At 38.7% G+C, this 22,699-nt stretch overlaps 1 long non-coding RNA gene across 1 annotated transcript in view; it reads right to left on the reverse strand.

Annotated features, from left to right (window-relative positions):
* Positions 1-2,380: 2,380 nt before the first annotated feature.
* Positions 2,381-22,699, reverse strand: part of LOC139034202 (uncharacterized) — a 110,545-nt gene continuing 90,226 nt past the window's right edge. Inside the window, exon 4 of the long non-coding RNA XR_011486631.1 lies at positions 2,381-2,880. This is a non-coding gene — a long non-coding RNA (uncharacterized lncRNA). The remainder of the gene's footprint in view (positions 2,881-22,699) is intronic.

Raw genomic sequence — 22,699 nt, forward strand, 5'->3', positions numbered from 1 at the left:
GTCCAAGTAAACCTTGTCCACTTAACAGGAAGAGAAAACCATATTCTAGATTTGCATCAGCTTATTCTTACTTTTAATATAAAAACTCATTCACTCAATTAAATTTATTCCTATCTTTGCCAGTCTTGATCACATTAAAAACTCTTTTATCAAGGTTTCATTTCCACAAACATTCTATAACTTCCTTATTGATTTTCATATTTTGCACTATGCTTTCTCTCTCATGCTCTCTGAACTTTAAACTCTCAGAGAGTCTTAATTTCTAGTGGAAACTAAGAAGTAAGCAGTTGTACACTGATCTTCAACAGGAGAACCTCCTTATTTCCAGCTGGGCATCATCCCAGACCATTTCCTAACTAAATAGCTGCTATATTTCCCCCACATGCCTGACTATACAGGATCAGTTCATACTAAATTTAGCTGAAATATAGGAAGTATCCCATAGATAGTATATACATAGACAGATAGATATCACAGAATAACTGTCAATCATAGCAGCACTGTTATCCTCAGGTTGGCAACATAAAATCAATTAATACACTTGCTAGCATAGAAAAAGAAGTAAGCCTTTGTTGTTCAGTTGCTAAGTCATGCTCCAACTCTTTGTGACCCCATGGACTGCAACACACCAGGCTCCTCTGTCCTTCACTATCTCCCAGAGTTTGCTCAGATTCATGTCCATTGAGTTGGTGATGTTCTCTAACTGTCTCATCCAGTGCTGTCCCTTCTCCTCATTCCTTCAATCTTTCCCAGCATCAGGGAATTTTCCCATAAGTCAGCACTTCAAACCAGGTGGCTAAAGTATTGAAGCTTTAGCTCCAGCATCAGCGCTTCCAAAGAATATTCAGGGTTGATTTCCTTTAGGACTGACTGGTTTGATCTCCTTCCTTTCCAAGGGACCCCCGAGAGTCTTATCCAGCACCACAATTCAAATGCATCAGTTCTTCAGCCTTTGTGGATGAACTCTCACATCCGTACATGACTACTGGAAAATCCATAGCTTTGACTACATGGACCTTCTTCAGCAAAGTAATGTCTCTGCTTTTTAACACTAAGTTTTGCATAGCTTTTCTTCCAAGAAGCAAGCATCTTTCAATTTCATGGCTGCAGTCTCCATCTGCAGTGATTTTGCAGCCCAAGAAAAAATCTGTCACTGCTTCCATTTTTTCCTCTTATTAACTGATGAGACTGGATGCCATGATCTTAGTATTTTGAATACTGAGTTTTAAGTTAGCTTTTCACTCTCCTCTTTTGCCTTCATCAAGAAGCTTTTTAGTACCTCTTCACTTTCTGTCATTAGGATGGTGTCATCTGCACATGTGAAGTTATTGATATTTCTTCCAGCAATCCTAATTCCAACTTGAGCTTCCTCTAGCACTGCATTTCACATGATGTACTCTGTGTATAAGTTAAATAAGCAGGGTGACAATATACAGCCTTGACATACTTCTTTCCCAATTTTGAACCAGTCCATTGTTCCATGTCCAGTTCTAGCTGTTGTTTCTTGACCTGCATACAGGTTTCTCAGGAAGCAGGTATGTGGTCTGGTATTCCCATCTCTTTAAGAATTTTCCACAGTTTGTTGCAATCCACACAGTCAAATGTTTTGGGGCAGTCAATAAAGTAGATGTTTTTCTGGAATTCTTTTGCTTTTCCTATGATCCAACAGATGCTGGCAATTTGATCTCTGGTTCCTCTGCCTTTTCTAAATCCAGCTTGTACATCTGGAAGTTCTCAGTTCATGTACTATTGAAGCCTAGCTTGAAGGATTTTGAGCATTACCTTGCTAGCATGTGAAATGAGTGTAACTGTTCTGTAGTTCAAACATTCTTTGGCATTGGTCTTAGAGAAATGCAAGCTCCTCCCAGAGGGACTTTTGTTCCCTTAGGGTCAGAATTTTGAAAAGCTGTTTTGTAAAATGGCTTTCTCTAATTACATATGCAAAAACCAGTTTCGGAATGTCAAAAAGAGTCCCTTCTTAGACATATCAGGGCAAGATTTCCTTAGTGTCTAATTCAATAAGTACTTGCAACTATAAGTTTATATGCACATAAATCCAGCAGGAGTATTAGCTGGAGTTATGTGGTGCCTTTTTCCCTTCTGTTTTGATAACTGTTGCCCATTCAGAGTCAACTTTTTGGGGATGAACTTACTATTGAAAACTGTGTGGTGGGATCATGTGCTGTTTGTGAATTTACTTCCTCTAGATGTTACCCTAGAGTCATTTCAGCTCTTTCATGTATCTCAGTTTCTCCCTCTGGCAGTCTAAAACTGCTTTGGGTTCTAGGAGTACTGGATAAACAATCCTTATGTATGTATCCCCAGCTGAGTGAGCTTTTTAATTAACGAGTGGTTTCCCTACACAACTTCTACACAGTATAAGGACTCACCTCCACCATTCCTGTAAATTGCCTGAGAAGTTTGAAGCTGGCTGAAAGGAGTTGTACCCCTTATCTTAAAAGATGAAAACTCTCATATGATATCTTCATTTTTATTCTGACAAAACACTGTTAAAATAGCAAACTGGAGGAGAGAGATTAGGTCAGTTTTTAATTATCGAGTCCAAACCTCCTCAGTGTCTTTGGACTGAGCAAAATCTTTCCAGTGTCTTTCATCTGGGAGACCCAAGTGCCTCTTCTTGAACTTAAGTTCAAGGAAAACCTACTCCTTATAGTGAGAATTTTAACAACTATTGAAATAAAACTCAGGATCATCAACCAAGATAGGAAATCCAAGATCAGGAGAGAGTCACCTAAAGTCTTCTAGATTCACCAAGGAGATGGATAGGCACAAGCGTCCTTGCTGGATCCAAGGCTCTGGATCTTTGTAGAGTTCAGGCCAAAGGGGAAAAGATGTTCTTAATGTCACTAAGACTGTCAACTGAAAAGGAAAAAAAAAAAACAACACAATTTACGAATTGTGAGTTGAATTCCACTTAGAGTCTTTCAAGACCTTAGCCAGGGAGACAGCATCTCAGACAGCCCCAAGGAGCTGCTCTCAAAAGCAGCCAGAATATATATGGTTTTGGCTAGGGAATATGTGCAAACACATCTCAGTAAAGGTTATTGCTAATCACAAGGATCAGATATCTCAGTTAATTGTGTTAGGCTTTTGTATATATGGAAGATTCAATAATCTGGATTCATTAATTTTTTACCCCCTGAGGTGTTTCTAACTACTTAAAGGGTTGGTTTTTCCAAAACACAGAGTGCCTTATCATAGTATACATCTTGAGTGCATTTCAGAGTGCCCTTGACTGTAGTGGCTCACAATTTAATCCTTGTAGAACCAGGTAGCGAGCAACATTCTTTGTTTTACACAAATTTGCTGTTGTAGCCCTATATTTTCCTCTGGTTATGTCCTTTTCATTTCATAACAAATTATATAGGATGATGGAAGACCAGTTTTATTTGAGGATGTTATAGATTTAAGCAACTCATCAACCTGTATTCTCTAACCACCATTTTTTAAAATTCCAAAGCCTAACAATATTTTTAATTAACTAACACAATTTTAGCATTTTACCCTTACATATTAACTTTTTATTCTTAACAAAGAAGTTTCATAATATTTTATAAAATTGACCTAAAAAGACTAGACATTATGGGGGTGAGAAGATGGAGGAGGAGTAAGTTGGGAAGATCACCTTTCTCCCAAATACATCAAAAATTCACCTGAAAATGGAACAACTCTTAGAGAACAACTTCTGAATACTAGCAGAAGACCCCAAACTTCAAAAAAATAAAAGCAAGCCAATCTCCTTAGAACAAGGTAATGAAAAGATAATGACCAAAAAAAAAAAAAAAAATATATATATATATATATAAAGGATTTCAGGACAAGGACTTGCACCCTGCTGCAGAAAGTGTCATGAAGGAGAAAAAGTTTCCACACACTAGGAAATCCCCAAACAGGCAGAGCTAGGAGGAGCTTCAGAACCTCAGAGGAGTGTAATGTTTGGGACTCAGAAGGCAAAACAGAGAACGTTCACCACAGATATTGCTGCTGAACTTCCCAGCCTAGAAGGGACTCACATGACTCTGCCCACAACAGAGAGTGCGGCAGGGGTCCTAAGGCTTAGGCTTGGGTGTCAGATCCCAGAGAGAGGACTGTGGTTGGCTGCTGTGAGGATTCGCTGAAGTGGCTACTTCGACACAGTTGAGGGAGTCCAGAGAAAAGACTGGTCATCCCAGAGCGGCAGGAAGTCATTGTCGGCAGGATGCCTACTCCACACTTGGCTATCCAAACTGGCAAAACTGGTCAGAGGGCCAGCTGTGGAATTAGATGCAACTGCCACTGCCAAAGCCTGGGAAAATGCCTGAGGCAGCAAACAAAATGCTACTGATGCGTCCCAGTCCCACAGGTGGCGGCTACCACTAGGCTGTGAGCACGCACTGGTTATTGCCCTCACCTTGTTGGGAGCTTAAGCAGCTTGGCGTTTCCTAGGGTTCAACAACCTGAAGCCAATTGCTCTGGGGGAGTGCACAACCTGCTTCCAGCTGTAACAATATCTGATATCTGGCAGGTCTCTATTGCCACAGGGACTCTCTAGTACATCCTATTGTGGCTTCTATATCCCGCCCCCCCCCTCCACCCCAGCCTGAGTGAGCCAATGAACCATAATAAGCCTTGGCCTTCATCCACTTGTGACTGGGCAGGGAACAGATTGCGGACTTCAAGAGCAAGTACAAGCTGGAATAAAGCCAGATGTGAGGCAGAGCTGGCCCCATACTGCTCACAAAAGATCCAGAGGCCTTCTAGAAATATTAGAGGATTTGGTGTGGATGTTCTGGACCACTGAATGTTGCCTTCAACAAGTCTTGGGGTTTTGTCCTCTGTGCTGTGTGGCTTGTGAGGCATTGGTGCTGCAACAGGGATCAGGCTTTAGCCCCTAAAGTGGGAGACCCAAGCCCAGGATTTTGAACAACCAGAAAGCTGCCAACCCCAGGGAGTACTAACATGTGAGAGTCCTCCCAAAGAACTCCGTGTCAACACTTAGACCGAACCCCACCCAAAGGCTAGAAAGCTTCATGGTCAGATGCCCCATGCCAATCCTTCAGCAAAGTAGGAGCGCAGCTCTGCACACTAGCAGATAGGCTACCTGAAGCCATACCAAACTCATAGACACTGCAAAACACACTACTGGACTTGGCACTGTCTTTCAGAGAGATGAAATCTAGCTTTATCCACCAGAATATAGGCACAAGTCCCCCCAACCAGGAAACGTTCACAAGGCACTGGCCCAGCCCTATCCACAGGGGGCAGACTCCAAAATTAAGCAGAACTGCCACCTTCCAATCTGCAAAAAGGAGACCCCAAACACAGTAACTTGAACAAAATGAAAAGACAGAGAAACATGAAGCAGATGAAAAACATGGTAAAAACCCACAAACCAAACAAATGAAGAAGAACTAGGTAGTCTACCTGAAAAAGACTACAGATTAATGATGACAAAGATGATACAAAATCTTGAAAATAAAATGGAGGCATGGATAAATAGACTGAGGGCATGGATTGAGAAGATGTAAGAAATGTTTTTTATGTTGTTGGTTTCTTTTTTTTTTCCCCCACCACCAATCCCTCCTACCAGAAAGCTTACACAAGTTTATTAGCCTCTTCCATCAGAGGTTGGACAGAAGAAGTAAGAAGAAACAAAGTTCCACCACAGCTAAAACAAAAACCACATTACAGAAATTTAAGCAGGCTGCAAAAACAGAAAGTTATGTCCCAGGATGAAGGGACAAGATAAAACCCCAGAAAAACAACTAAATGAAGTGGAGATAGGCAACCTTCCAGAAAAAGAATTCAGAATAGTAATAGTGAAGATGATCCAGGATCTCGGGAAAACAAAGGAGAAGATGCAAGAAATGTTTACCAAAGACCTGGAAGAACTAAAGAACAAAAAAACAGAGATGAATAATACACTAGAAGGAATCAATAGCAGAATAACTGAGGCAGAAGAATGGATAAATGACCTGGAAGACAGAATGGTGGAAATCACTGCCACAGAACAGAATATAGAAAAAAGAATGAAAAGAAATGAAGACAGCTTAAGAGACCTCTGGAACAACATTAAATGCACCAACATTCACATTATAGGGGTCCCAGAAGGAGAAGAAAGAGAGAAAGGACCTGAGAAAATATCTGAAGAGATAATAGCTGAAAAATTCTCTAACATGGGAAAGGAAATAGTCAACCAAGTCCAGGAAGCACAGAGATTCCCAGGAAGGAAAAGTCCAAGGAGGAACACACTGAGACAATAGCAATCAAACTTAATGTAAAAATTTATGACATTTTGATTCTACTTGTTTGACTTGGGCTTCCCTCATAGCTCAGTTGGTAAAGAATCTGCCTGCAATGCAAGGAAACTCCAGTTCGATTCCTGGGTCAGGAAGATCTGCTGGAGAAGGGATAGGCTACCCATTCCAGTATTCTTGGGCTTCCCTTGTGGCTCAGTTGACAAAGAATCCACCTGCAATGTGGGAGACCTGGGTTCATCTCTGGGTTGGGAAGATACCCTGGAGAAGGGAAAGGTAACCCACTCCATTGTTCTGGCCTGGAGAATTCCATTGACTTAGTATGAATAGAATGCTAGATCTCTAATTGAAAAATAGATATGCAACAAAAATTAAAGACAAAGATAAAATATTAAAAGCAACAAAGGAAAAACAACAAATAACATACAAGGGAACTCCCATCAGGCTATCAGCTGATTTCTCAACAGAAACTCTACAAGCCAGAAGGGAATGGCACAATATATTTAAAGTGATGAAAGGGAAGAAACTACAACCAAGAATACTCTACCCAGCAAGACTCTCATTCAAATTTGATCGAGAAGTTAAAATCTTTCCAGATAAACACAAGTTAAGAGAATTCAGCATCACTAAACCAGCTTTACAACAAATGCTAATGCAACTTTTCTAGGCAGGAAACACAAAAGAAGAAAAAGACCTATAGAAAATAAGCCCCAAACAATTAAGAAAATAGTAACAGGATCATACATAGTAATAATTACCTTACATGTAAATGAATTAAATGCACCAAGCAAAAGAGATAGACTGAGCAGATGAAAACATGTGCACGTATGCACTTCCACTTACCACATAACTCTGACTGAGCTCCCAAACTGTATGTACTTATTTTATATTGCTAGGTTAATCATCTTCCCATTATGGCCTGCAATTGCAATTAGCTTTTATTTTTGTCCAGCTATTGATTGTGAAAACTGATAAATATCTTTTACTATTGTGATTATGTAACTATTACTCACTTAATACCATTGTATCATGATTGGTCAACAGAAAAATAATAGAACTCTATATCACCAAAACTACCATTTAATAGAAAAACCTGTAATCACTTTTTAAAATCCAGATGCATATCAGAATTATCTTGGAACTTTTTGAAAAATACAAATGCCCAGGTATTGCTTTTTTTTTTTTTCCCAGAGCTCCAGGTGCTTCTAATGAGCAGCCATGTTTAAAAACAACTGAACTATATGATGATCTTTTACTTTTACCTAGTTTGTTTCACTTTTCCTATTTCATATTCAGTGCTTTCATTTCATTTAGATAATGTTTTCCAATTTTCCCCTCTCTTCCTTTTTTGTTGCTCTTTCTCAAACCTTTTTCAAGTTAGCAGAAAAGCTTTTGTATACATATATATAAATAATATGTATAATATATATATATTTTAGAAAACTTATGAATTTTTGCCTAACTAAAAAATTTATGACATTTTGATTCCACTTGTTTGACTTAGTATGAATAGAATGCTAGATTTCTAATTTAAAAAAATAGATATGCAAGAAGCAATAAAGGTTTACCCTATAGCACAGGGAACTATAGTCAATATCCTGTAATAACTTATAATGTAAAGTAATTTCAAAAATAGTACATGTGTGCATGTATAACCTAATCACCTTGCTGTGCACCTGAAACATTGCAAGTCAACTACAACAAAATATATATATTAAGAAAAATTTTTTTAAGAAATACAGAGGAGGGAACCAACAGCAGAGTAACTGAGGTAGAAGAATAGATAAGTGAGCTGGAAGATAAGTGGTGGAAATGACTGAAACAGAACACCATAAAGAAAAAAGAATAAAAAGCAATGAGGGCAGTCTCAGAGACCTCTGGGACAACTTTAAGCATAACAACATTTGAATCAGAGGTTCCAGAAGAAGAAGACAAAATGAAAGGGCTTCAGAAAATATTTGAGGATATTATAGTTGAAAACTTCCCTAAAATTACAAAGGAAATAGCCAGGCAAGCCCAGGAAGCCCAGAGAGTCCCATACAGGATAAATTCAAGGAGAAACAAGCCAAGACACGCATTAAACAAACTAACAAAAATTAAGTGCAAAGAAAAAGATATGAAAAGCAGCAAGGGAAAAGCAACAAGTAACATACAAGAGGATCCCCATAAAGCTAAGTTGATCATTCAACAGAAACTCTGCAGACAAGAAGGGAATGGCAGTATACACTTAAAGTGATGAAATGGAAAAAAACCTACAACCAAGATTACTCCACCTGGGCAAGGACCTCATTCAGATTCAAAGGAGAAATCAAATGTTTTATAGATAAGCAAAATTAAGAGAATTCAGCACCATCAAACAAACTCTACAATAAATGCTAAAGGAATTTCTCTAGACAGAAAACATGAAAAGGAAAGGCAAACAAAACAAACCCCAAACAATAAAGTGAGTGGTAACATGATTATATATATATCAATATTTACCTTACATGTACATGGGCTAAATGCTCCAACTAAAAGATAGATTGGCTGAATAGATACAAAAATTAGATCCCTATATATGCTCTCTACAAGAGACACACCTCAGACTTACAGAAACAAACAGACTAAAACTGAGGGACTGGTAGAAGATATTCCATGCAAATGGTAATCAAAAGAAAGTGGGGGTAGCAATACTTATATCAGATAAAATAGACTTTATAGTAAAGACCATTACAAGAGACCCAGAAGGTCACTACATAATGATCAACAGCTCAATCAAAGAAGATATAACAATTATAAATATACATGCACCCAACATAGAAGCACCTCAATACATAAGGCAAATGCTAACAACTATTAAAAGGAATAAGGAGTATGTCAAGTCTGCATATTATCACCCTACTTATGTGACTTATATGCAGAGTACATCATGAGAAACGCTGGGCTGGATGAAACATGAGCTGGAATTAAGATTGCTGGGAGAAATATCAATAACCTCAGATATGCAGATGACACACCCTTATGGCAGAAAGTAAAGAACTAAAGAGCCTCTTGATGAAAGTGAAAGAGGAGAGTGAAAAAGTTGGCTTAAAACTCAACATTCAGAAAACTAGTATCATGGCATCTGGCCTCATCACTTCATGTCAAATAGATGGGGAAACAATGGAAACAGTGAGAGACTTTATTTTTCTAGGTTCCAAAATCACTGCAGATGGTGACTGTAGCCATGAAATTAAAAGACACTTGCTCCTTGGAAGGAAAGTTATGACCAACCTAGACAGCATATTAAAAAACAGAGACTACTTTGCCAACAAAGGTGCATCTAGTCAAAGCTATGGTTTTTTTCCAGTAGTTATGTATCGATATGAGAGTTGGACTATAAAGAAAGCTGAGTGCTGAAGAATTGATGCTTTTGAACTGTGGTGTTGGAGAAGACCCTTGAGAGTCCCTTGGACTGCAAGGAGATCCAACCAGTCCATCCTAAAGGAAATCAGTCCTGAATATTCATTGGAAGGACTGATGTTGAAGCTGAAACTCCAATACTTTGGCCACCTGATGTGAAGAACTGACTCATTTGAAAAGACCCTGATGCTAGGAAAGATTGAGGGTGGGAGGAGAAGGGGACGATGGAAGATGAGATGGTTGGATGGCATCACTGACTGAATGGACATGAGTTTGAGTAAACTCTAGGAGTTGGTGATGGACAGGGAGGCCTGGAGTGCTGCAGTCCATGGGGTCACAAAGAGTCGGACATAACTGAGCAACTGAACTGAACTGAACTGACTGTAACATAATAATAGTGGGGAACTTTAACACTCCACTCACACCAATAGATAATTGGTGTGAAAATTAATAAGGAAACATAAGCTTTATTTTTATTTTTTTTTAAATAATGAACCTTTTATTGCTTTCCAACATGACTTCAGAAAGGATTGCAGCTCTTTTTTCTTTTTTTTTTTTCTTTTTTTTTTCCCATTTATTTTCATTAGTTGGAAGCTAATTACTTTACAACATTGCAGTGGTTTTTGTCATACATTGGAATGAATTAGCCATGGATTTACATGTATTCCCCATCCCGGTCCCCCCTCCCACCTCCCTCTCCACCCCATCCCTCTGGGTCTTCCCAGTGCAACAGGCCTGAGCACTTGTCTCATGCATCCAACCTGGGCTGGTGATCTGTTTCACCCTAGATATACATGTTTCGATGCTGTTCTCTTAAAATGATACATTGGATCAGCTGAACCTAATTGATATATACAGAGCAATTCCTCCAAAAATAATACAAATCATTCTTTTTCTCAAGTGCACATAGAATGTATTCTAGGATAGATCATATCTTGGGCCACAAATCAAGCCTTTGTAAATTAAAAAAAAAAAAAAAAAAAACACCTGATATCATTTCAAGCATCTTTTCTGACCACAATGCTGTAAGATTAGATATCAAGTATAAGAGGAAAAAAAATATAAAAAAACACAAACACATGCAAGCTAAGCAATATGCTTCTGACTAACCAACAAACAACTGAAGAAATTAAAAATGAAATCAAAATATTCCTAGAAACAAATGGAAGACTTTCCTGATGGCTCAGATGGTAAAGTGTCTGCCTACAATGTGGGAGACCCAGGTTCTACCCCTGGGTCAGGAAGATTCTCTGAAGAAGGAAAGAACAGGACAACTTAAAACCTTTGGGATGCAGTGAAGGCTGTACTAAGAGGTAAGTTTATAGCAATAGAAGCCTACCCTGAGAAACAAGAGAGACATCAAATAAGTAATTTAACCTTATGCCTAAAGCAACTAGAAAAAGAAGAAAAACAACAATAAAAACCAAATTTAGTAGAAGGAAAGAATTTATGAAGATGAGAGACGAAATAAATGAAAAATAAATGAAGGAACCAGTAACAAAGATCAATAAAGCTAAAAGATGATTCTGTGAGAAGGTAAAAATTGACAGACTGTTAGCCAAACTCATCAAGAAAAAAGGGAGATGACTCAAATCAATAAAATTAGAAATGAAAAATAAGTTATGACAAACACAAAAATATAAAGAATCATAAGACACTACTATGAGCAACTATATGCTAATAAAATGGACAACCTGGAAGATATGGACTAATTCTTAGAAAAGTACAACCTTCCAAGATTGAACCAGGAATAAATATAAAATAAGAATAGACCAGTCAAAGCTGTAATTAAAAATTTTCCAACAAACAAAAGCCCAGAGCTGGATATCTCCACAGGCGAATTCTGTCAAAAATTTAGGGAAGAACTAATACTTATCCTGCTCAAACTCTTCCAGAAAATTACAGAGGGAGGAAAAGTAATCCCAGACTAAGTCTATGAAGCCAATATCACCCTGATACCAAAACCAGACAAAGATATCACACAAAAAAGAAAATTACAGGCCAATATCACTGATGAACATAAATGCAAAATTCCTTAGCACCATACTAGCAAACAGAATCGAACTACACATTAAAAAAATCACACATCATGATCAAGTAGACCTTATCCCAGTGATGCAAAGATTCTTCAGTGTTTGCAAATCAATCAATGTGATACACCATATAACAAATTGAAAGATAAAAACCATATGACCATCTCAATAGAAGCAGAGAAAGCCTTTGACAAAATTCAACACTCATTTATAATAAAGACTCTTCAGAAAGTAGGTACATGAGGAGTATACCTCAACATAATAAAAAGCATATATGATAAACCCACAGCAAATATTAACCTCAATGGTGAAAAACTGAAAGTATTTACTCTAAAATCAGGAATGAGACAAGGGTGCCCATTCTCATCATTATTATTCAACATAGCCATAAGATATAGTTAATATACAGAAATCCCTTGAATTCTTATACATTATCAATGAAAAATCAGAAAGAGAAATTAAGGAAACAATCCCATTCACCATTGCAACAGATAGATTAAATACTTAGGAATAAATGTACCTGAACAGACAAAAGACCTGCTTCAGAAAACTCATAGTACACTGATGAAAGTAGTCAAAGACAATACTAATGGAAGGCGAGATACACCATGTTCTTGGATTGGAAAATCAATATAGTGTGCCGGGGTCCAGCCCCAGCAGGATCCAGGGGAACCCTCAGGATGAACGGCGTCGGCGAGAGAGAGACACGTAGGACCGGCCTTGATAGGGCCAAGTCTGCTAGGGAGAGAGAGAGAGAGAGAGAGAGAGAGAGAGGAGAGAGAGAGAGAGAGAGAGAGAGAGAGAGAGAGAGAGAGAGAGAGAGAGAGAGAGAGAGAGAGAGAGAGACCAGACCAGGATATGCAGCAGAGTCTGGCAGTTGCTTTATTTTTCACCATAGCCTTTATACCCTAAGTTGGTACATTTCTAAGGGGCAGATAAGCATACAGACTTAGTTTAACATTATATCAGCTTGTCCTTCACGAAACCAGGTGTGCTCTGTATATTTTTGTTTATGAGAGTCTTTCCCATAGATTTTTTGTACATTATCTTCTGGCCTTGAGGTTAGCAGAAAACAGAAAATTGGCAGTCTCATGGTACAGCAAGTTGCAACATAATAGAAATACAATCCTGTTAACATAAAAGTCAGTCTTTTTGCAGAAATTCTCAGCTAAATTTATCTAAAAAGTTTAACACACAAAGACTCTGTGGCTCTGGTGAGGCAGCCCCTGTTTAGCACTCCTGGTTAAAATTAACAATTATCTTATTGTTTTTACACTAGGGCTAAACTCTTATTTTTCTAGATCTCCAACTATATTAACAATAGTTTCCACTGCACAACCTCAGCACATTAACATCAATCAAACGTTGATCTAATAACCACTTTTAAAACAATATTTTTTGTATTCTCTAATAGGGCTTCCTCACCCCCCAAAGGGCTCTGTGCCTATTAGGGCCCTTTTTATGGTTAATCTCTATGTATAATATCTTTTGGCTTTCAGGCCTGTTGACAATTTATGGCTTGCACCTGGTGCAACTTTAAGCAACTTCAGTAGCCGACCCTGTCTTTTTTGTGGTTAATCTATTTTCTTTCTATTAGGTGTCATCTCCATGGGAACTAGATAGGATTACATTTTTACAGAACAGAAATGCAAAGGATTGCAAAAACAGCAGATATGGCACAAAACAGGCTCTTAGTCTAAAAGTTAATTACCTGCAAGAAGTCACCAGCTAATCTCTATCTAAACTATTTTCTATTAGGCACATTTGTGGCTATAATATTTGTGGGCTTTTCTCACCCCGCGGAGGGACCTATGCTTAATAGTTTCTTTTGTTAGCGTACTGTGCTTAGGGTGTTTAGAACAATCCTGAGCATTTTCTGCAATGAGAGCACACATTTATCAAACAAGCCAGAATGCCAGCAAAAGGGTTTGAATTGAAGCATTTTCTTCATCCCTGGCCCCTTCATAGGGTATTAGCATCCAGGAGATTTATTAATTAGGGTTTTAAGTTGGTCTTTATTCAGTGAAAGAGGAGCAGGAGAGCTCTCGGCAGGCAACACAAGAATCTGCAGCAGGGCGAACAAGAACAACAGCAGAAAAGGGGGGAGGATACAGGGTGGGGTAGAGGCTGAGGCCAACCTGGAGGGTCCCTTATCCTAGACAGCCTTGCCTGTCAGGTTTTTCCTCATGACCTCGTCATGGATGGGATCCTGGACGGCCTTGCCTGTCCGGTATTTTCTTCATGACCTCGTCACGGGCAGGACCTCCCATAATGGCTCCCGGCAATAGTGAAAACAGCTATACTGCCCAAAGCAATATATAGGTTCAGTGCAATTTCTATCAAACTACCAATGGAAAATGAAACAACTGACAAAGAACTAATCTCCAAAATACACAAGCAGCTCATGGAACTTGATACCAGAAAAGCAAACAATCCAATCAAAAAGTGGGCAGAAGACCTAAACAGAAATTTTTTTCAGAGAAAGCTTACAGATGGTTAATAAACACATGAAAAATGTTTAATGTCACTTATTATTAGAGAAATGCACATCAAAACTAAGTGAGGTATCATATCACAATGGTCAGAATGGCCATAATCAAATAAATGCTGGGGAGATTGTGGAGAAAAGGGAACCCTCTTGCACTGTTGGTGGGAATGCAAATTGTTATAGCCATGTGGAGAATGGTATGGAGATTCCTTTAAAAAACTAGAAGTGATACTATCATATGACCCAGCAATCCCACTACTGGTCATATACCCTGAGGAAACCATAATTGAAAAAGACACACATACCAATGTTCATTGCAGCACTATTTTCAATAACTAGGACATGGAAGCAACCTAGATATCCATCAACAGATGGACAGAATGGATAAAGAAGTCGTGGCACATAAACACAATGGAGTATTGCTCAACTATTAAAAGTAATACATTTGGGAGGAGGAGCCAAGATGGCGGAGGAATAGGACGGGGAGAACACTTTCTCCCCTACAAATTCATCGAAAGAACATTTGAACGCTGAGCAAATTTCACGAAACAACTTCTGATCGCTAGCAGAGGACATCAGGCGCCCAGAAAAGCAGCCCATTGTCGTCAAAGGGAGGTAGGAGAAAATATAAAAGATAAAAAGGGAGACAAAAGAGCTACGGACGGTGACCCGTCCCGGGAAGGGAGTCTTAATAGAGGAAGTTTCCAATCACCAGGAAACCCTCGCACTGGCGGGACTGGGGGAAGTTTTCGGCACTGTAACTGGGAGGAAAAATTAAATAAGGCCCACAGATTACGTGCCTAAAAGCAACTCCCAGCAGAAAAGTACCCCAGACACCCGCACCCGCCAGCAACAAGCGGGGCGGAACGGAGAGGAGCGGGCGGCATTGCTTAGGGTAAGGACCGGCCCGAAGACCCTGAGAGCAATCGGAGGGAGCTTTTTTTTAAACGGTGGGACAAAATTAACCGGTCGGAACACACTGCCTGCAGTTCGCAAAACAAAGGGACTGAGAAAGTCCAGGAAAGAGCCGGCCCGTCCCCGCTGGAGGTAGGAGGCAGGGGGGAGGGGAAAAGGGCAAACTCAGCCCCTGAGAAGCCACCCCCTCCCACACTGCAAACAGGCTCCTGGCTCCTATCTAAAGACTTCCCGAGACCCGACTGGCGGCGCGCGCTGAGGCCGCGGAGGGGAAAAGCGCGCCGAACCCGGAGAGAGGGCGCGCAAGCCCCTGGCTGCCTGGGCCGCTCGACACGGAGGGAAAAGGCGCGCTGCACCCTGGCTGCCCGAACCGCTCAGGCCGGGAAAGGCACAAAACGCAGGCGCAACCGAATCCGCGCTTCTGTGGAGTACCCGAAATCTGCAACCGCACTCAACGCAGGGCCCGCTCCATATATAGCAGCCGGGAGCCTGAGCAGTGTAGACGGAGAAAGCACAGACACCCGTGAGCGGGGCAAACCCAGGGTGGCCGGTGAGTGCTAGCCACACAGAGCGGTATCTGTCTGCAGCGCCCCGCCCTCCCCGTAGCAGGGCTAAACTGAACTAGCGAACCTAAATAAGAGATCACCTCTGCCCGCCTGTGTCAGGGCGGAAATTAGACACCTAAGAGAAGCCAAAATAAACAAAGGGAACCGCTTCAGAAAGGACCCGTGCAACAGATTAAAATCCCTGAAGGTAACATCGACTACACCGGAAGGAGCCTATAGATACCTAGAAGTGTAAGCTGGAAAGAGGAGCTATCTGAAATTGAACTGAACCTACACTGACCGCAACAACTCCAGAGGAATTCCTAGATATATATGTATTTTTTTTAATTTATTAAAAAGAAAAAAAAAGAAAAGAAAAAAATTTTTTTTCTTTTTTTTTTTCTTTTTTTTTTTTGTTTTGTTTTTTTTTTGTTTTATTTTTTCTCTTCTATTTTCTTTTAAAATTCCCTATTACTCCCCCATTACTCCTCAACTTTCATTTTCATATATTTATACGATTTTTTTAATTAAGAAAGAAAAAAAAATTTTTTTTTCTTTCCTTCTTTTTTTATCTTTTATTTTTTCTCTTTTATTTTCTTCTAAAACACCCTATTACTCCCCCATTACTCCTCATCTTTCATTTTCATATATTTTTACGTTTTTTTTAATTAGAAAAAAAAAAAAATTTTTTTTCTTTCCTTTTTTTTTTTTTTACTTTTTATTTTTTCTCTTTTATTTTCTTTTAAAATTCCCTATTACTCCCCCATTACTCCTGATCTTTCATTTTCATATATTTTTACATTTTTTTTAATTAGGAAAAAAAAAATTTTCTTTCCTTTTTTTTTTTTTTTCCTCTTTTATTTTCTTTTAAAATTCCCCATTACTCCCCCATTACTCCTCATCTTTCATTTTCATATATTTTTACTTTTTTTAATTAGGGAAAAAAATTTTTTTTTCTTTTTCTTGTTTTTCTCTTCTATTTCCTTTTAAAGTCCTCTAACACTCCTCTATTATTCCTTAATTTTCATTTTCATTTCACTATAACCTTGCCAAAAAAAGAGAGAGAGAGAGAGAGAAACCCTATTTTTAAACCAAACTTCATACACATTTCTAATTTTTTTTGTGTGTTTTTGTTTTTGTTTTTAGATATTGTATTTCAATGAGTCTAACCTCTACACTAGATTTTTAATCTTTGTTTTTCAGTATGTGATATAAATTTTGGACATTTAAGAATCCAATATTCAGTTCCCATTTCTATTCAGGAGTGTGGTGATTACTCTCCCACTTTTAACTCTCTGTTTTCTACCTCAGAACACCTCTATTTCCTCCTTTCCCCTTCTCTTCCCAATCCAATTCTGTGATCTTTGTGGGTGTCTGGGCAACAGAGAACACTTTGGGAACAGATAACTACGTAGATCTCTCTCTCTCCTCTTGAGTCCCCTTTTTCTCCTCCTGCTCACCTCTATCTCCTTCCTCCCTCTCCTATTCTTCATGTAACTCTGTGAATCTCTCTGGTTGTCTCTCACAGTGGAGAATCTTTTCACCATTAACCTAGAAGTTTTATTATCAGTGCTGTATAGTTGGAGAAGTCCTGAGACTATTGGAAGAATAAAACTGAAACCCAGAGGCAGGAGACTTAAGCCCAAAACCTGAGAAAACCAGATAACTCCTGACTACATGGAACATTAAGGGATAAGAGACCATCCAAAAGCCTCCATACCTACACTAAAACCAACCACAACCCAAGAGCCAATAAGCTCTAGTACAAGACATACCACGCAAATTCTTTAGCAACGCAGGAACATAGACCTGAGTGTCAACACACAGGCTGCCCAAAGTCACACCTAACACAAAGACCCATCGCAAAACTCATTACTGGACAATCCACTGCACTCCAGAGAGAAGAAATCCAATTCCACACACCAGAACGCTGACACAAGCTTCCCTAACCAGGAAACCCTGACAAACCAATCATCCAACCCCACCCACTGGGTGAAACCTCCACAATAAAAAGGAACGACAGACCACAAGAATATAGAAAGCCCACTCCAGACACAGCAATCTAAACAAGATGAAAAGGCAGAGAAATACCCAACAGGTAAAGGAACATGGAAAAAGCCCACCAAGTCAAACAAAAGAGGAAGAAATAGGGAATCTACCTGAAAAAGAATTTAGAATAATGATAATAAAAATGATCCAAAATCTTGAAAACAAAATGGAGTTACAAATAAATAGCCTGGAGACAAAGATTGAGAAGATGCAAGAAAGGTTTAACAAGGACCTAGAAGAAATATAAAAAAGTCAATTAAAAATTAACAATGAAATAAATGAGATCAAAAACACTCTGGAGGGAACCATGAGTAGAATAACAGAGACAGAAGATAGGATAAGTGAGTTAGAAGATAAAATGGTGGAAATAAATGAAGCAGAGAGGAAAAAAGAAAAAAGAATCAAAAGAAATGAGGACAACCTCAGGGACCTCTGGGACAATGTGAAACGCCCCAACATTCGAATCATAGGAGTCCCAGAAGAAGAAGACAAAAAGAAAGGCCATGAGAAGATACTCGAGGAGATAACAGCTGAAAACTTCCCTAAAATGGGGAAGGAAATAGCCAACCAAGTCCAAGAAACCCAGAGAGTCCCAAACAGGATAAACCCAAGGCGAAACACCCCAAGACACATAGTAATCAAATTGACAAAGATCAAACACAAAGAACAAATATTAAAAGCAGCAAGGGAGAAACAACAAATAACACACAAAGGGATTCCCATAAGGATAACAGCTGATCTATCAATAGAAACCCTTCAGGCCAGAAGGGAATGGCAGGACATACTTAAAGTAATGAAAGAGAATAACCTACAACCTAGATTACTCTACCCAGCAAGGATCTCATTCAGATATGAAGGAGAACTCAAAAGCTTTACAGACAAGCAAAAGCTGAGAGAATTCAGCACCACCAAACCAGCTCTTCAACAAATACTAAAGGATCTTCTCTAGACAGGAAACACAGAAAGGTGGTGTAAACGTGAACCCCAAACAACAAAATAAATGGCAACGGGACCATACCTATCAATAATTACCTTAAATGTAAATCGGTTGAATGCCCCAACCAAAAGACAAAGGCTGGCTGAATGGATACAAAAGCAAGACCCCTATATATGCTGTCTACAAGAGACCCACCTCAAAGCAAGGGACACATACAGATTAAAAGTGAAGGGCTGGAAAAATATATTCCACGCAAACGGAGACCAAAAGAAAGCAGGAGTCGCAATACTCATATCAGATAAAATAGACTTTCAAATTAAGTCTGTGAAAAGAGACAAAGATGGACACTACATAATGATCAAAGGATCAATCCAAGAAGAAGATATAACAATTATAAATATATATGCACCCAACATAGGAGCACCGCAATATGTAAGGCAAACACTAACGAGTATGAAAGAGGAAATTAATAGTAACACATTAATAGTAGGAGACTTTAATACCCCACTCACAACTATGGATAGATCAACTAAACAGAAAATAAACAAGGAAACACAAACTTTAAAGGACACAATGGACCAGCTAGACCTAATTGACATCTATAGGACGTTTCATCCCAAAACAATCAACTTCACCTTTTTCTCAAGTGCACACGGAACCTTCTCCAGAATAGATCACATCATAGGCCATAAATCTAGTCTTGGTAAATTCAAAAAAATTGAAACCATTCCAGTCAGCTTTTCTGACCACAGTGCAGTAAGACTGGATCTCAATTACAGGAAAAAAATTATTAAAAATTCAAACATATGGAGGCTAAACAACACGCTTCTGAATAACCAACAAATCATAGAAGAAATCAAAAAAGAAATCAAAACATGCATAGAAATGAATGAAAATGAAAACACAACAACCCAAAACCTATGGGACACTGTAAAAGCAGTGCTAAGGGGAAGATTCATAGCATTACAGGCCTACCTCAAGAAACAAGAAAAAAGTCAAATAAATAACCTAACTCTACACCTAAAGCAACTAGAGAAGGAAGAAATGAAGAACCCCAGGGTAAGTAGAAGGAAAGAAATCTTAAAAATTAGGGCAGAAATAAATGCAAAAGAAACTAAAGAGACCATAGCACAAAAATCAACAAAGCTAAAAGCTGGTTTTTTGAAAAAATAAACAAAATTGACAAACCATTAGCAAGACTCATTAAGAAACAAAGGGAGAAGAACCAAATTAACAAAATTAGAAACGAAAATGGAGAGATCACAACAGACAACACTGAAATACAAAGGATCATAAGAGACTACTACCAGCAGCTCTATGCCAATAAAATGGATAACTTGGAAGAAATGGATAAGTTCTTAGAGAAGTATAACTTTCCAAAACTGAACCAGGAAGAAATAGAAGATCTTAACAAACCCATCACAAGCAAGGAAATCGAAACTGTAATCAGAAATCTTCCAGCAAACAAAAGCCCAGGGCCAGATGGCTTCACAGCTGAATTCTACCAAAAATTTAGGGAAGAGCTAACACCTATCTTACTCAAACTCTTCCAGAAAATTGCAGAAGAAGGTAAACTTCCAAACTCATTCTATGAGGCCACCATCACCCTAATTCCAAAACCAGACAAAGATGCCACAAAAAAAGAGAACTACAGGCCAATATCACCGATGAACATAGACGCAAAAATCCTTAACAAAATTCTAGCAAACAGAATCCAACAACATATTAAAAAAATCATACACCATGACCAAGTGGGCTTTATCCCAGGAATGCAAGGATTCTTTAATATCCGCAAATCAATCAATGTAATACACCACATTAACAAATTGAAAGATAAAAACCATATGATTATCTCAATAGATGCAGAAAAAGCCTTTGACAAAATTCAACATCCATTTATGATTAAAACTCTCCAGAAAGCAGGAATAGAAGGAACATACCTCAACATAATAAAAGCTATATATGACAAACCCATAGCAAGCATCACCCTCAATGGTGAAAAATTGAAAGCATTTCCCCTGAAATCAGGAACAAGACAAGGGTGCCCACTCTCACCACTACTATTCAACATAGTTTTGGAAGTGTTGGCCACAGCAATCAGGGCAGAAGAAGAAGTAAAAGGAATCCAGATAGGAAAAGAAGAAGTGAAACTCTCTCTGTTTGCAGATGACATGATCCTCTACATAGAAAACCCTAAAGACTCTACCAGAAAATTACTAGAGCTAATCAATGAATACAGTAAAGTTGCAGGATATAAAATTAACACACAGAAATCTCTTGCATTCCTATACACTAACAATGAGAAAACAGAAAGAGAAATTAAGGAAACAATACCATTCACCATTGCAACAAAAAGAATAAAATACTTAGAAGTATATCTACCTAAAGAAACAAAAGACCTATACATAGAAAACTATAAAACACTGATGAAAGAAATCAAAGAGGACACAAACAGATGGAGAAATATACCGTGTTCATGGATTGGAAGAATCAATATTGTCAAAATGGCTATACTACCCAAAGCAATCTATAGGTTCAATGCAATCCCTATCAAGCTACCAACGGTATTTTTCACAGAACTAGAACAAATAATCTCACAATTTGTATGGAAATACAAGAAACCTCGAATAGCCAAAGTAACCTTGAGAAAGAAGAATGGAACTGGAGGAATCAACCTGCCTGACTTCAGACTATACTACAAAGCCACAGTCATCAAGACAGTATGGTACTGGCACAAAGACAGAAATATAGATCAATGGAACAGAATAGAAAGCCCAGAGATAAATCCACGAACCTATGGTCACCTTATCTTCGACAAAGGAGGCAAGGATGTACAATGGAAAAAAGACAACCTCTTTAACAAGTGGTGCTGGGAAAACTGGTCAACCACCTGTAAAAGAATGAAACTAGAACACTTTCTAACACCATACACAAAAATAAACTCAAAATGGATTAAAGATCTAAATGTAAGACCAGAAACTATAAAACTCCTAGAGGAGAACATAGTCAAAACACTCTCCGACATAAATCACAGCAGGATCCTCTATGACCCACATCCCAGAATTTTAGAAACAAAAGCAAAAATAAACAAATGGGACCTAATGAAACTTAAAAGCTTTTGTACAACAAAGGAAACTATAAGCAAGGTGAAAAGACAGCCCTCAGATTGGGAGAAAATAATAGCAAATGAAGCAACAGACAAAGGATTAATCTCAAAAATATACAAGCAACTCCTCCAGCTCAACTCCAGAAAAATAAATGACCCAATCAAAAAATGGGCCAAAGAACTAAACAGACATTTCTCCAAGGAAGACATACGGATGGCTAAAAAACACATGAAAAGATGCTCAACATCACTCATTATCAGAGAAATGCAAATCAAAACCACAATGAGGTACCATTACACGCCAGTCAGGATGGCTGCTATCCAAAAGTCTACAAGCAATAAATGCTGGAGAGGGTGTGGAGAAAAGGGAACCCTCTTACACTGTTGGTGGGAATGCAAACTAGTACAGCCGCTATGGAAAACAGTGTGGAGATTTCTTAAAAAACTGGAAATAGAACTGTCATATGACCCAGCAATACCACTTCTAGGCATATACACCAAGGAAACCAGATCTGAAAGAGACACGTGCACCCCAATGTTCATCGCAGCACTGTTTATAATTGCCAGGACATGGAAGCAACCTAGATGCCCATCAGCAGATGAATGGATGAGGAAGTTGTGGTACATATACACCATGGAATATTACTCAGTCATTAAAAAGAATTCATTTGAATCAGTTCTAATGAGATGGGTGAAACTGGAGCCCATTATACAGAGCGAAGTAAGCCAGAAAGATAAAGACCATTACAGTATACTAACACATATATATGGAATTTAGAAAGATGGTAACGATAACCCTATATGCAAAAAAAGAAAAAGAAACTCAGATGTATAGAACAGACTTGTGGACTCTATGGGAGAACCCGGGGGTGGGATGTTTCAAGAGAACAGCATCGAAACATGTATATCTAGGGTGAAACAGATCACCAGCCCAGGTTGGATGCATGAGACAAGTGCTCAGGCCTGGTGCACTGGGAGGACCCAGAGG

The sequence above is a fragment of the Odocoileus virginianus genome, unplaced genomic scaffold (genome assembly GCF_023699985.2).
Source record: "Odocoileus virginianus isolate 20LAN1187 ecotype Illinois unplaced genomic scaffold, Ovbor_1.2 Unplaced_Contig_41, whole genome shotgun sequence".
NCBI classification, from domain to species: domain Eukaryota; kingdom Metazoa; phylum Chordata; class Mammalia; order Artiodactyla; family Cervidae; genus Odocoileus; species Odocoileus virginianus.